At 37.6% G+C, this 12,740-nt stretch overlaps 1 pseudogene across 1 annotated transcript; it reads left to right on the forward strand.

The window, feature by feature from the left end:
- Nucleotides 1–6,220: 6,220 nt before the first annotated feature.
- On the forward strand, nt 6,221–7,129 carry LOC309827244 (taste receptor type 2 member 2-like; annotated as a pseudogene). The gene has a single exon. The product of its transcript is annotated as a taste receptor type 2 member 2-like (transcript).
- The last annotated feature ends 5,611 nt before the right edge of the window (nt 7,130–12,740 follow it).

Here is a 12,740-nt window from a genome sequence, read left to right on the forward strand (position 1 = left end):
TTTACATAAAACAAAATCTGCATTTACCTACACTGCAGTGATTTAATGTCTAAGCAGAAACAGCAGGAACTACAACCCCTCCCCCATGTAAATATGTGTCATTCTGTATATACAAACTACCTTGATTACAAAATGAAGACTAGATAAATGGGATTAAAAACCATAGTACATGATTTTATCTTTAGAAATATGCCATTTAAGCAATTTCAAGTATTACTTAATTAGTAATCTCTTTTATTACTTCACAGATTTAGGTATTTTATGACCTAGTTACTAATGATAAAAGTTAAAATAATGTTATTGTATTAGTTATGAAAGAGGAACGATACAATAATTAATTATAAAAATATCTGTATTTTGACGATGGATTATGACCGCAAAAATCTAAATGGTAAGAAAATATGTTTTCTGTAAAAAAAACTAGAAAGTTTTCTTTTAAAAATGTACAAGAAATATGAAAATGAAATTTCTTATAAACAAAGACATACAGTAAGTATTCTGATTTTTAAGTGAAGTTCACAATAGATCAATAATATGTTAGTTAACCAGAAAAAAACAATCAAGATACCACATTAACTGGGGGAGCAGTAAGTCCACTGTGTCACCCTGTTGAACATGATAAGTGTTCTGAATCTACATTATATGACACCAAAAAGCTGTTTTGTTTGTTTTTTTATAATCAAATAGTGGACATCATTGTGTCTAGATGATTTGCTATGGAAAAAACTGATTTGAAAAGGTATTCCCTAGAAGCCAGTCTTGTATTCATAATTAACGCCTTTTTGCGGTACGCGGGCCTCTCACTGTTGTGGCCTCTCCCGTTGCAGAGCACAGGCTCTGGATGCGGAGGCCCAGCGGCCATGCCTCACGGGCCTAGCCGCTCTGGGGCATGTGGAATCTTCCTGGACCGGGGCATGAACCCATGTCCCCTGCATCGGCAGGCGTATTCTCAACCACTGCGCCACCAGGGAAGCCCGCAATTTACGTTTTAATCTGTCTTGATACCTTTTAATACATCATCTACAGATGGAGCTCAGAGTACACTGGAAATGTGGTGAGTTCACATGCTGATACCTGCTGAACTGCATAAAGGATATTATAGGTTTAGATTCTTATTTCTCAAGCTAAATGTGATATTAACCTTAATCCAAAATGTGATGATTAGATGCAGACCTTTGCAAAGCTACAGATATGACAACAGGGATAATATTTAAGATGCCAACGACCATATAATTAATACAAATGATAGAGAACGAGACACTCACCATAGACTCTGCTTTCACTTTTATAGAATCCATGGTCATATTGAGTTACCTTTTTAACAGATATTCTTAAACTTCCTAGGAAAAATAGGCTCACTTTATAATTTGTCATATTTATTTTATTGGCTACTGCTAACGATTGACTGGTCATTGCATGTTAATTTGCAAGATTTACAGTGAATGGACATATACTCCTCTTCACTTAGAGACAGAACTGCTCTAGCATTAATACATAAACTCTGTCAAGAATTTCCCCCTCATTTTCCTCTACCTGTTACCAGTGATAGCCAAATGTTAGAGAATCAGAATATATGCACTTAAAAGAAGCAACACATATCTAGTCCAAATGAAAAATTCAATTCCAAAAATCCAGTATTCAAACTTTAGAATCAGCTGATTAACCTGTTTCCTAGAATCTATGTTACATTTCCAAGGGGCAGAATCAGCAGAATGTAAGTACACATATTACTGTACACACACACACACAAATGTACTATGCATGTAATCTTAGAAGAGGAAACATTTCTATTATATTCACTAGTTTTTGGATGTCACAGTCATACATATACTAGGTTGATATTTTGGGTTCAGAAGAAATAATGTCTCATAGAAGTGTTGACATTTTTATATGTGGATACCTTTTAGGGTAAAGCTCAATTTACACATGCTGCTTTGAACATAATCTGTTTTTCTGTTTTTTCTCTGAGTTAGCACAGATGGCGCACATGATCACATCCATATGTAAATCAAGGAAAGTTTGTGCTACTTTTTTGTTCACTGTGGATGGATTGCTTCATATGATCTTCTGAAAGGTTCGTATATCGCCAGTTCAATTCATTAGGAATTGAATTGGAATTACATTCTTCTGAAATGTCAGTATCACTAAAATTGAGCCCAGAGCTTTTTATTTTCTACAAATGTTGTCTCAAGGTAGCATCAGCTAGATCTCAGACAAGGAAAAATATTGTTTGATTAAGCTTTTGATATCTCTCATAAACAAAGGACATGAAAAAAAAAAAACCCAAAGGACAGAAATTGATCTTGTATCATGGACAGCCTGAACTGTCATAGTAAAGGTAAAGAAGATAAATGATGGTGTTGGAGTTTTAACTCATTGCTGATTGGTTTCTAGCTGCTATAAATCTTTCCTTTTAAGAATTTATCCTTGGAAAGATCAGGAAAATAGTAACAAATATATCATTCTCCAACAAATTGCTACCTATTTTCGTTTTGAGTCCACAGTGCCTCCAGAAATATAAAGGTATAGAGGGGTCTTGTGTTGGAATAGGATCACTTTGTATGTGAAATAGATATTGAAAAAAATGGATATTGGAAAAAAAACACTGAAGAAGGCACAGATCACTGTCAAAATGTCTAAACACTGTAAATGTTTACTTAAATGTATTGAAACAATTTGGTCTTCAAAATTGGCTAAATAATATCAGACTTTCATGTTTTTTTTATTGTTATTATGTGTGTTCTGAACTATGATTTGGAGTTGTATTCTTTTTATATTTCAGAATAAGAAATTGCTCAGCTATGTAGAAAGTGTGACTAAGTGTGTCTGAAGTGTATCAGTTTGTGTATATGGAGATCAAAACACATTTCTACCTTTGTCATGCATTGTCTGGTTAAATTTAGGTAAGTTATCTAACACCTCAAGGCATATTTTCCTATGTCTACAATAGAGATAAGTCTATCTTCTAAAAATATTAGAAAATTTTAAGAAATTAAATGAGCTTTTTGAACTCAGTATTTTGGTAAAAGTGTATTATTTAATTACACCCCACTTACTTATAAATTATTTTATAATATCTCAGTTTGGGGGAATACATTTGTTTTTATTTCCACATTTTCTGCTGTGAGCTACTTTTCCTGATTACATGCATGTTACAAGGAATGTTATACATCTGAAGGTGGGCTACAGTCCATTTCAGGATGGAGATAGAAGGCATGTGTCTTACTTTTATTAGTACACCATTCTAATTACTTCTCTCTGACTCTTGGACTATAAGCCTTTCTTCTTTGGTCTGCTTCTGTTATGTAATTTAACATTTACTCAATTGCAATGAAAAAATTTAAATGTCCCTTTCCCAAATTTGCCTCTCTTCTATTTTCTTAGATACATATATGTCATATTCAATCAGTTCAGAGCAGTTATTTACATTTTGCAGCTTTATACAATTTTCAAAAGTGTTGCATCCTTAATTTCCTGTTGGTTTGAACTGCTCCATGGTACAATGAAAGCTGAATTTTAGTGATGTGGTAAGGAGATAGTGAAGTCCTCAATTACACAGTCTCTTTGAGAAACTGAGCTCTCCTCTACCTCCTCATTCACTGATTGTCTGAGACACAAATTATAATTTGCACATGGAAAGACCTTCAAAGTAGAATTATAATAAACATTATGACTCAGCTGGGGTGGGAGAAGTTGAGAACAATTGTCTCAAAAACAGGATATTAATCCAATATATTAATCAGTGGATCAAGAAATCTTATCCTGTGTCCTACATGGGACAAAGCTCATGCAAAGGCAGCTGAACTAATTCAAGGTTTTGGAAGAAACTTTCAAGATTTTGGCAGAAGATGAGTGAAAATGTTGACAAAATCAAAATTGTAGATAATTCATTTTTTCCTCTTCACTTGTTTTGCTTATGAGGAAACGTAAGATCAGAAAATTGAAATGATCTATACAAGTTCTGCCAGTTTTTACTCATTTAAACCTTGAATAAGTCACTTAGTCTTTAGGATTCCAAAATATCCTTCTCTATAAAATGGGGATTTTTGTGATGGAATCTGATTCACTTCTTCTACCAATAAGATTTTTATGAATCCTAAGAAATTCTATACCTTTCCAGAACTGAGTTGTGTCTCATTTTCCACATAAAAATTCAGTAACAGTATTTACTGAATGCTTACTACTGTTTTATTTGCTGCTTACTGCCTTAGTCCCATGACATCCAGATGCAGTCAGATATGATAACAATCCAGTTATCATATCCTTTTAAATGCCATCACTCAATAAATATAACCCAGTCTCAGAGAGGTAATTTAGGACACTAAGCTGTATACTGTACAAATTCCATTTCTTCTCCTTCACCCCAGGATCATGACACTGGTCTAGAGTCTGGAATTGAGATGAAGCTTCTTCACCTGTACCTAGAATTGGGAATAGACCCTGGAGGCGATGGGGCAAGGCAGATACCATTCACTTGACAAAGTCATGGTTTGTAGACAAGGAAGATGGCAAGTCCAGGCACCAAAGGCAAACTGATGTACAGGTCACAAAACAAGCATTTTAGAAGAGATAGAGATGGGATAAATCTTGGATATCTGTGATGTATAGAAAATGGGTGGGAAGGTCACCTGATGGTAGCAGGGGAACGCTACACAGGTGGCACTGACATGTGCTTTCATGGGCTAGTAGGCTTTAAAAACCATGAATGGTGTGGACAGTGGGTGGCAAGTCCAGTTCTTTGCTTTTCTATTTTCTATACTTTTATAATCTTATTTCTTATTGAAAACATTTCAACTGTCTTATCGAAAATATTAACAGAATCAATATTTTCTTGCTGAGGTAAATAAAATAAGACATTTAATAGTATTAATTAGTAGTTACCATGTGTTGAGTGCTTAGTATGACCTAGCCACTGAACTAAACAGTTTGAGCACCATATATTAGTTATGAAGTAGTAATGATTTATTTACACCTTACATGTGATGTAACTAATTTTCGGCAAGGTTATATGAACATCTCTTTGCAATAAAGGGAGGAAAATCATTTTAACGCCTATGTAATTACACCCTCTTTTTGTGGTTTGAAGTTTCTATACCATCTGCCTTTTGAAGGGATATTCTTCAGCATGAGCAGACATGATGTAAGCATGTGGATTGAATATGCACTACTTTTATCACTGGGGTTTGCTGACCCTTAGGTCAGAATTTTACCAAGAAGACTGAAAATATGAGAGATCATTTAGGGTAATGAAGGATTATTATACCAAGTTAGGTTGCAGGGACTTACCTGGTGGCGCAGTGGTTAAGAATCCGCCTGCCAATGCAGGGGACACGGGTTCGAGCCCTGGTCCAGGAAGATCCCACATGCCGTGGAGCAACTAAGCCTGTGTGCCACAACTACTGAGCCTGTGCTCTAGAGCCTGTGAGCCACAACTACTGAGCCTGCATGCTACAACTACTGAAGCCCATGTGCCTAGAGCCTGTGCTCCGCAACGAAGCCTAGCAGTGAGAAGCCTGCGCACCGCAACGAAGAGTAGCCCCCGCTGCCACAATTAGAGAAAAACCCTCACACAGCAATGAAGACCCAACGCAGCCAAAAATAAATAAATTAAATAAATTAAAAAAAAAAGTTAGGTCCCAGGAAATGATTTTCAAGTCTGGAGAAAAAAATTGTCTTTTATGGGGCTGGGGTGGCAGTGGAGGATCAGGAAGGATTCATTCAAAGTGTCTTGGAATGATTATTATGAGGGAAAAAAAGAAACAGTCACATCTGAGACTGGATACTTGTGCCAATAATAAGAAATAGCTGTCTGTCCCAAGAATGTGGCATTTGTCCTTAGGAGAAAACAAAAGACAGAAAGGAAATAGTAGTAACCTAAATAAAAAATATTTATAATCAGATGTTTGGCATAATTGAGTAAGCGTGAGAACTGAATAATGCCAATATGGCAGTTTTTACTGGGATGTAATTGGAAGACTTAACCATCATTCAGATCTTTGGATTTGCATTCCCTCAGTTTCAAATTCAGGGCACCAGATTTAAAAAGTACTCCCTCAGTTTTTCTTCCTTAAGGAAAAAGTCTAGTGGTAGACTCTACTTACGATCCAGAAGTTGGCAGAAGGTCAGATTTCTCAGTGCTGTATGTTTCTATCTGCAACATCATATGGAGGAGGTATTTGACACCATCCACAAGGAAAAGGTAAGATTTGTGGTAGGAAACATGGCCTCCTCTTTGTCAGCTCGTCTTCATGTTATCCTCATGTCAGCAGAATTTATCACAGGGATTACAGTAAATGGATTTCTTATAATCATCAACTGTAATGAATTGGTCAAAAGCAGAAAGCTGACACCAATGCATCTCCTTTTCATATGCATAGGGATGTCTAGATTTGGTTTGCAGATAGTGTTAATGGTAAAGTTTTTCTCATGTTCTTTCCACTCTTTTATAGAGTAAAAATTTGTGGTACAGCGATGATTTTGGGGGGATGTTTTTCAGCTCTGTCAGTCTCTGGTTTGCCACCTGTCTCTCTGTATTTTACTGCCTCAAGATAACACACTTCACCCAGTACTGTTTTCTTTGGCTGAAATTCAGGATCTCAAAGTTAATGCCTTGACTGCTTCTGGGAAGCCTGCTGACCTCCGTGAGCATTGCAACTCTGTGTGTCAAGGTGGATTACCCTAAAAATGTGGATATTGATGTCCTCAGGGATGCCATGCTAAAGAGGACTAAACTCAAGACAAAGCAGATTAATGAAGTACTTCTTGTCAGCTTGGCATTAATATTTCCTCTGGCCATATCTGTGACGTGAACTGTTATGTTATTCATTTCTCTCTATAAACACGCTAATCGGATGCAAAGTGGACCTCTTGGTTTTAGAAACGCCAGCACTGAAGCCCATATTAATACATTAAGATCAGTGATAACATTCTTTTGCTTCTTTATTTCTTATTTTGCTGCCTTCATGGCAAATATGACATTCAGTATTCCTTATGGGAGTCAGTGCTTCTTTGTGGTGAAGGACATAATGGCAGCATATATCCCTCTGGCCATTCGGTTATAATTATCTTGAGTAATTCTAAGTTCCAACAACCAATCAGGAGACTTCTCTGCCTCAGAAAGAATCAATGAAGAGGAGGATCAATGTAAAATATTTTGTACTTCCTTGTCATGGTTTCAATGGACTTGTGTTTTGTTTTTGTTTATTTATGTGTTTTGTGTGCTCTCTCTCTCCCCTGGAAGCACTAATTTTGATGTTGGATGGATAAGATATCTCTTTTTCCAGGACTTGTGTGCTTAAAAATATTATGACAGTAACACATATAGATAACTAGTACTTGCATTGGAGTGCCAGTTGTGTTAGAAATCGGAAAAAAATACTAAGACTTCACTTGGCTGACCAAAGTAATTCTGTTATCTGTCTTCCCAGGTCATTGAGAATCTTCTGGTTTAGATGAGCAACATCACATTGATTTAGTCTAAGACTTGAAACAGTATAATAATTTGGCTATTTGATTGCACATAACTATTTTCCAAGGAGAGTCATTAGTGTAATTATTTTAAAATGCAAATTATATGTTGAAAGTGTATGTATGTCAGGGCAGTGTACTTAGATATACCGATTAAAGTCTTATTTTGCTAGATACACAGATTAAAGTCTTATTTTGCTTTTGCTTTTAGTTACTAGTTCAGGTTGGTAAATGATAAGGTGCAAATAGAGCTGGCATATAAATACACAATGTAGGGTCTCCATTTTTTTACGAGTTGAAGAAACATTTTTCAACCCCCTGAAGTGTGAAAGTCATACCGAAATAGGATGTGAGGGAGGTTGCTGACAATGAAGTCCCAGCAGGAAATCATTCAAATGGTGTTTTAACTTCCCTCCTACTAGGAATATTATCTGAGGTATGGCTGCAGCAAATGACTTGAAGATCTAAAGTAAAAGCTTTGAAATCTGTTGCTAGATTTGAATTGATTCTGCTCTTTTAAAATCTTCAATTCTGTTGCTTTGGGGAAGAAAATATTTTTTGTAATATCTTACATCTCAGGATATCTGTTTGAATCTGTGAAATCCTCACTGGCTCTTAAACAAATAAAAAGCTAGGTAGTCATTTTAATTGTAAATAAATTGTAATTTAAATGGATTAAGAGTTGCCAGGGTGGGGAAAAAAAAAACTAGATATGTGTGTGAATATGTGCACATGTATGTGTGAATTTTTTTACTTTACAAAATATTTCCACACACAATTCTTTATTTCATTCTCAGAACACTTTGTAAAGTAGGCAGTAGAATTATCTCAGTTTTACAGTTGAGAAATTAAGGTTTGGAGAGGTCATTATAAATGCCTAAGTCCATTCAACTACAGTCAAGTGGTATAATTGGAATTCAAACCTGGTTCTTCTGTCACTAAAGTCAGTACCCTCTCTGGTTTTCTTTCCATTATTTTTTTTTTAATAAATTTATTTATTTTATTTATTTATTTTTGGCTGCGTTGGGTCTTTGTTGCTGCGCGCAGGCTTTCTCTAGTTGCAGTGAGCAGGGTCTACTCTTTTTTTTTTTTTTGCGGTACGTGGGCCTCTCACTGCTGTGGCCTCTCGCGTTGCAGAGCACAGACTCTGGACGTGCAGGCCCAGCGGCCATGGCCCACGGGCCCAGCTGCTCCGCGGCACTTGGGATCCTCGCGGACCGGGGCATGAACCCGTGTCCCCTGCATCGGCAGGCAGACTCTCAACCACTGCGCCACCAGGGAAGCCCAGGGTCTACTCTTCATTTCGGTGCGTGGGCTTGTCACTGTTGCTGCGGAGCATGGGCTCTAGGCATGCGGGCTTCAGTAGTTGTGGCATGTAGGCTCAGTAGTTGTGGCTCGCAGGCTCTAGAGCACAGGCTCAGTAGTTTTGGCGCACCGGCTTAGTTGCTCCGGGGCATGTGGGATTTTCCCGGACCAGGGCTCGAACCCATGCCCCCTGCATTGGCAGGCAGATTCTTAACCACTGCGCCACCAGAGAAGTCCCTTTCCGGTATTCTTTACAGGCAACTTTAGATTCTGCAAGTCATGACAAGAAATGACATTCAACCTATTACCCAAAACATCCTATGACATTTTTCTGTTATGTCCCTACAACGTCAATTAAAAAATATTTCACAAATGTCTGAATTATTCTATTATTGGGTGAAATTATTTAGTATCTGTTTCATCTCATATTTGGTTTACTAACAATCTGAAATGAGGTACACATAGGTGCTCAATTTACATTTTAGTATCCCTTGACTCTTATATGGTAGGGAAATTGCTGTACCAGTCTCCCTTGTTATAGGTCAGGTGGGACTAACCTCTCAGCTGGGAAAACGGGTATTTACTATGTTTACATCTTGAGTTTTGGCTAATTGTGTAACTGGAAACTACTCCTCAGATTATAGAACCGATTTACAAGCTTTTGCATCATCCTGGGGGAGCCCACACCCCCTGGTCTCTTAGGCCAAGCTGAAAGTCTTATTTATGCTAGTGCCTGAAGTACGCAGGGAATCGTGGCAGATATTTACATGGCAAGATCTGATATAATTTGGCCATTTATATCCTCTACTATGTTCATCTATTTTTTTAATTCAAGAAATAATTTTAGTAATTTTTTTTTTTTTTTTTTTTTTTTTTTTTTGTGGTACGCGGGCCTCTCACTGTTGTGGCCTCTCCCGTTGCAGAGCACAGGCTCCGGACGCGCAGGCTCAGCGGCCATGGCTCACGGGCCCAGCTGCTCCGCGGCATGTGGGATCTTCCCGGACCGGGGCACGAACCCATGTTCCCCTGCATCGGCAGGCGGACTCTCAACCACTGCGCCACCAGGGAAGCCCCAGTACGCTTTTATTTTATTTTATTTTTTTATGCGGTACGCGGGCCTCTCACTGTTGTGGTTTCTTCCGTGCGGAGCACAGGTTCCGGACGGACAGGCTCAGCGGCCATGCCTCACGGACCTAGCCGCTCCGCGGGGCATGTGGGATGTGGGACGTGGGATCTTCCCGGACCGGAGCACGAACCCGTGTCTCCTGCATCAGGCAGGCAGACTCTCAACCACTGTGCCACCAGGGAAGCCCAATTTGAGTAATTTTAAAAAATTGTAAAATAATACACAGTCAATGTAAAAAACTGGGAAAATACAGGGGAATTCCCTGGCAGTTCAGTGGTTAGGACACCTTTCTTCCACTGCCGAGGGCCCGGGTTCCACAAGGCACGCAGTGCAGCAAAAAAAAAAAAAAAGGAAAAGTACAGACATATTAGAAGTGAACCAGATACAATCACAGGTAAAATTTTCATATACATTCTTTCAGGATTTGAAATATACATCATATAGACATATATAACTATATATATGTATGGGATGGGTATAATTTATTACATTATGAGGATCCTGCTGTATATATACTTTATACTACATTTGCATTTAAATTACATGTGAGAAATTTGCATATTTTAACAGCTTAAAAATGTTTTATTTTATGGTTGTAACTTTGTTTTTAACCACTTTTCTATAATTAACCAGTATCTCCATTAACAAAAAGAACTATAGAGTTGAAAATAATGTTTACATTATTGAAGAAAAAAAGGAAGGAGCTCACCCAAACAAAACAAAACACATAAAAGGTGAATTAAAAGTTTACAATTAAAAAAAGGAGAATCTTTTATTATTAATAGTATTTATACATAAATAAGCAAATTGGTACTGGCATGGGAATCTCTTGGCATGAGGCCTGTTGGCATGGGAACCTTTTGTAATGATGCTATGGGCTGGGAATTCCTTGGAATGGGTTTCAGGCTAGGAATTCCTTAGAATGGGGCTGTGGTATAGCAAGCATTCTAAGATTTCATAAAGTCTGTATAAGAAGGCATCAATGCCTTTAAAATGTATTTCAGTAGTTAAGTAATTTTCTATTCCAGAATTGCCTTTTTTTGTGTATATTATTTCAGGGATCCTCACAACCCTGATAGAGGATATTATCATCTGTGTTAAAGATGAAGAAATCTACACTTCAAGAGACAATAGAATTGGTCTGAAATTATCTAGACCTGAGTCTCGCCTTCTAAATCTAAATTCCATATTTTTTTTCCTAAACTTAATTGTGCATCAAAGTCACCTGGGAAACATTCTATAATTGTAGATTCCCAGGCTTATCCTCGACATGCTGAATATAGTCTCTGGAGATAGAGCCCAAGATTCTGGATAATAAACCACCCCGGGAAATTCTGATACAACTTTTTATGGACCAAGGTTTGTGACTCACTGCATCACAGTATATTAATGCTACTAATTGGAGCCTAAGAAATATATTCATTTCGAAATAAAGTCTTTGTTAGGAGAAATTTTAATGGCATTTAAATAATATTATTTTCCATTACAAAACATTCAAGTTATAACTCACCCTAACAGAACCAGGCTTGGATTAGCTCACCTAAGAATTTGCAAAGACTGATAGGTCATCTTTTCTAGGGTAATGTAACTGTCGACCAGTTATTTATCTTTTTTTTTTTTTAATAATAACGCTATGATGTAGGATTTTTTTAAAATTAATTTATTTGTTTTTTTTATTTATGGCTATGTTGGGTCTTCGTTTCTGTGCGAGGGCTTTCTGTAGTTGTGGCAAGCGGGGGCCACTCTTCATCGCGGTGCGCGGGTCTCTCACTATCGCAGCCTCTCTTGTTGCGGAGCACAGGCTCCAGACGCGCAGGCTCAGTAATTGTGGCTCACGCGCCCAGTTGCTCCGCAGCATGTGGGATCTTCCCAGACCAGGGCTCGAACCCGTGTCCTCTGCACTGGCAGGAACATTCTCAACCACTGCGCCACCAGGGAAGACCAAGTTATTTATCTTTTATGGCGAAATAGCCCTGTGACCAATTAGTCGTGTGGCGAAACTGCTTGAAGTAAAGAGGTTTACGGCAGAAATACAGCACTCGACTTTTTCAGGACTCAGGTAAGACAAGGAATTCCCATAGATTCCACAAAGACTTTTCATGTCACTGGGAGTTTGAAATCTGCAAATAGGAGTTTGGCTTATCTTCCCAATGTGTTCTTGATCATTTTGTATCCAGGAAGACTTTGTTATGGGTGGATGAGATCTTTTACTGTAGAGGACCACATATACACTTATTCAGTAAATAAGTAAATACTGAGAGGTAAGAATGTTCATGTTTCCAGTTCTTGGGCACGTCACAGCTGATTCAAACCTAAAAATGAATTTGAGGACGTCTGTATTTATTGTCTCTTCTGGCTTCTCCCTCAATAGACACAGCTTTCTCTTCTTATCAACACTACAGAATTTATATTTAATTCATTAGTAAAAAGTTTCAGTTTTAGCCATTGGAGTTAAGTTACTACAGAGAAAACTTTTACTAGTTAAGCCCCCAAATCTTGTGCCTCTTCTGTGTGACACTGCTTAAATAGTAAATCTTCTGAAAATTAAAAGCTTCCTTCCCACATAAACACATATCTATCCAAACTTCTAAAAGAATAAGAATTACAAAATTTTATTAAGAACTCCTTCCATTTTGTAAGGCAAGCTTCCTGGATTTTACTGAGGGGATAGATAGGGAAATTACCAATAAGTTTCACATAAGTAATCTCAGGATGAAGAGACATATGCAGTTTTTCTATGATTGGGGTTATGAATGTGCCACTCACACTACTAGTGACACCAAATGTTGATTTGTTATCAGAAGGAGGTATTCTGATTGTAGCAGGGATTAACTGTGGATTA

The sequence above is a fragment of the Grampus griseus genome (assembly GCF_964374135.1).
Source record: "Grampus griseus genome assembly, chromosome: 9".
NCBI classification, from domain to species: Eukaryota; Metazoa; Chordata; class Mammalia; order Artiodactyla; family Delphinidae; genus Grampus; species Grampus griseus.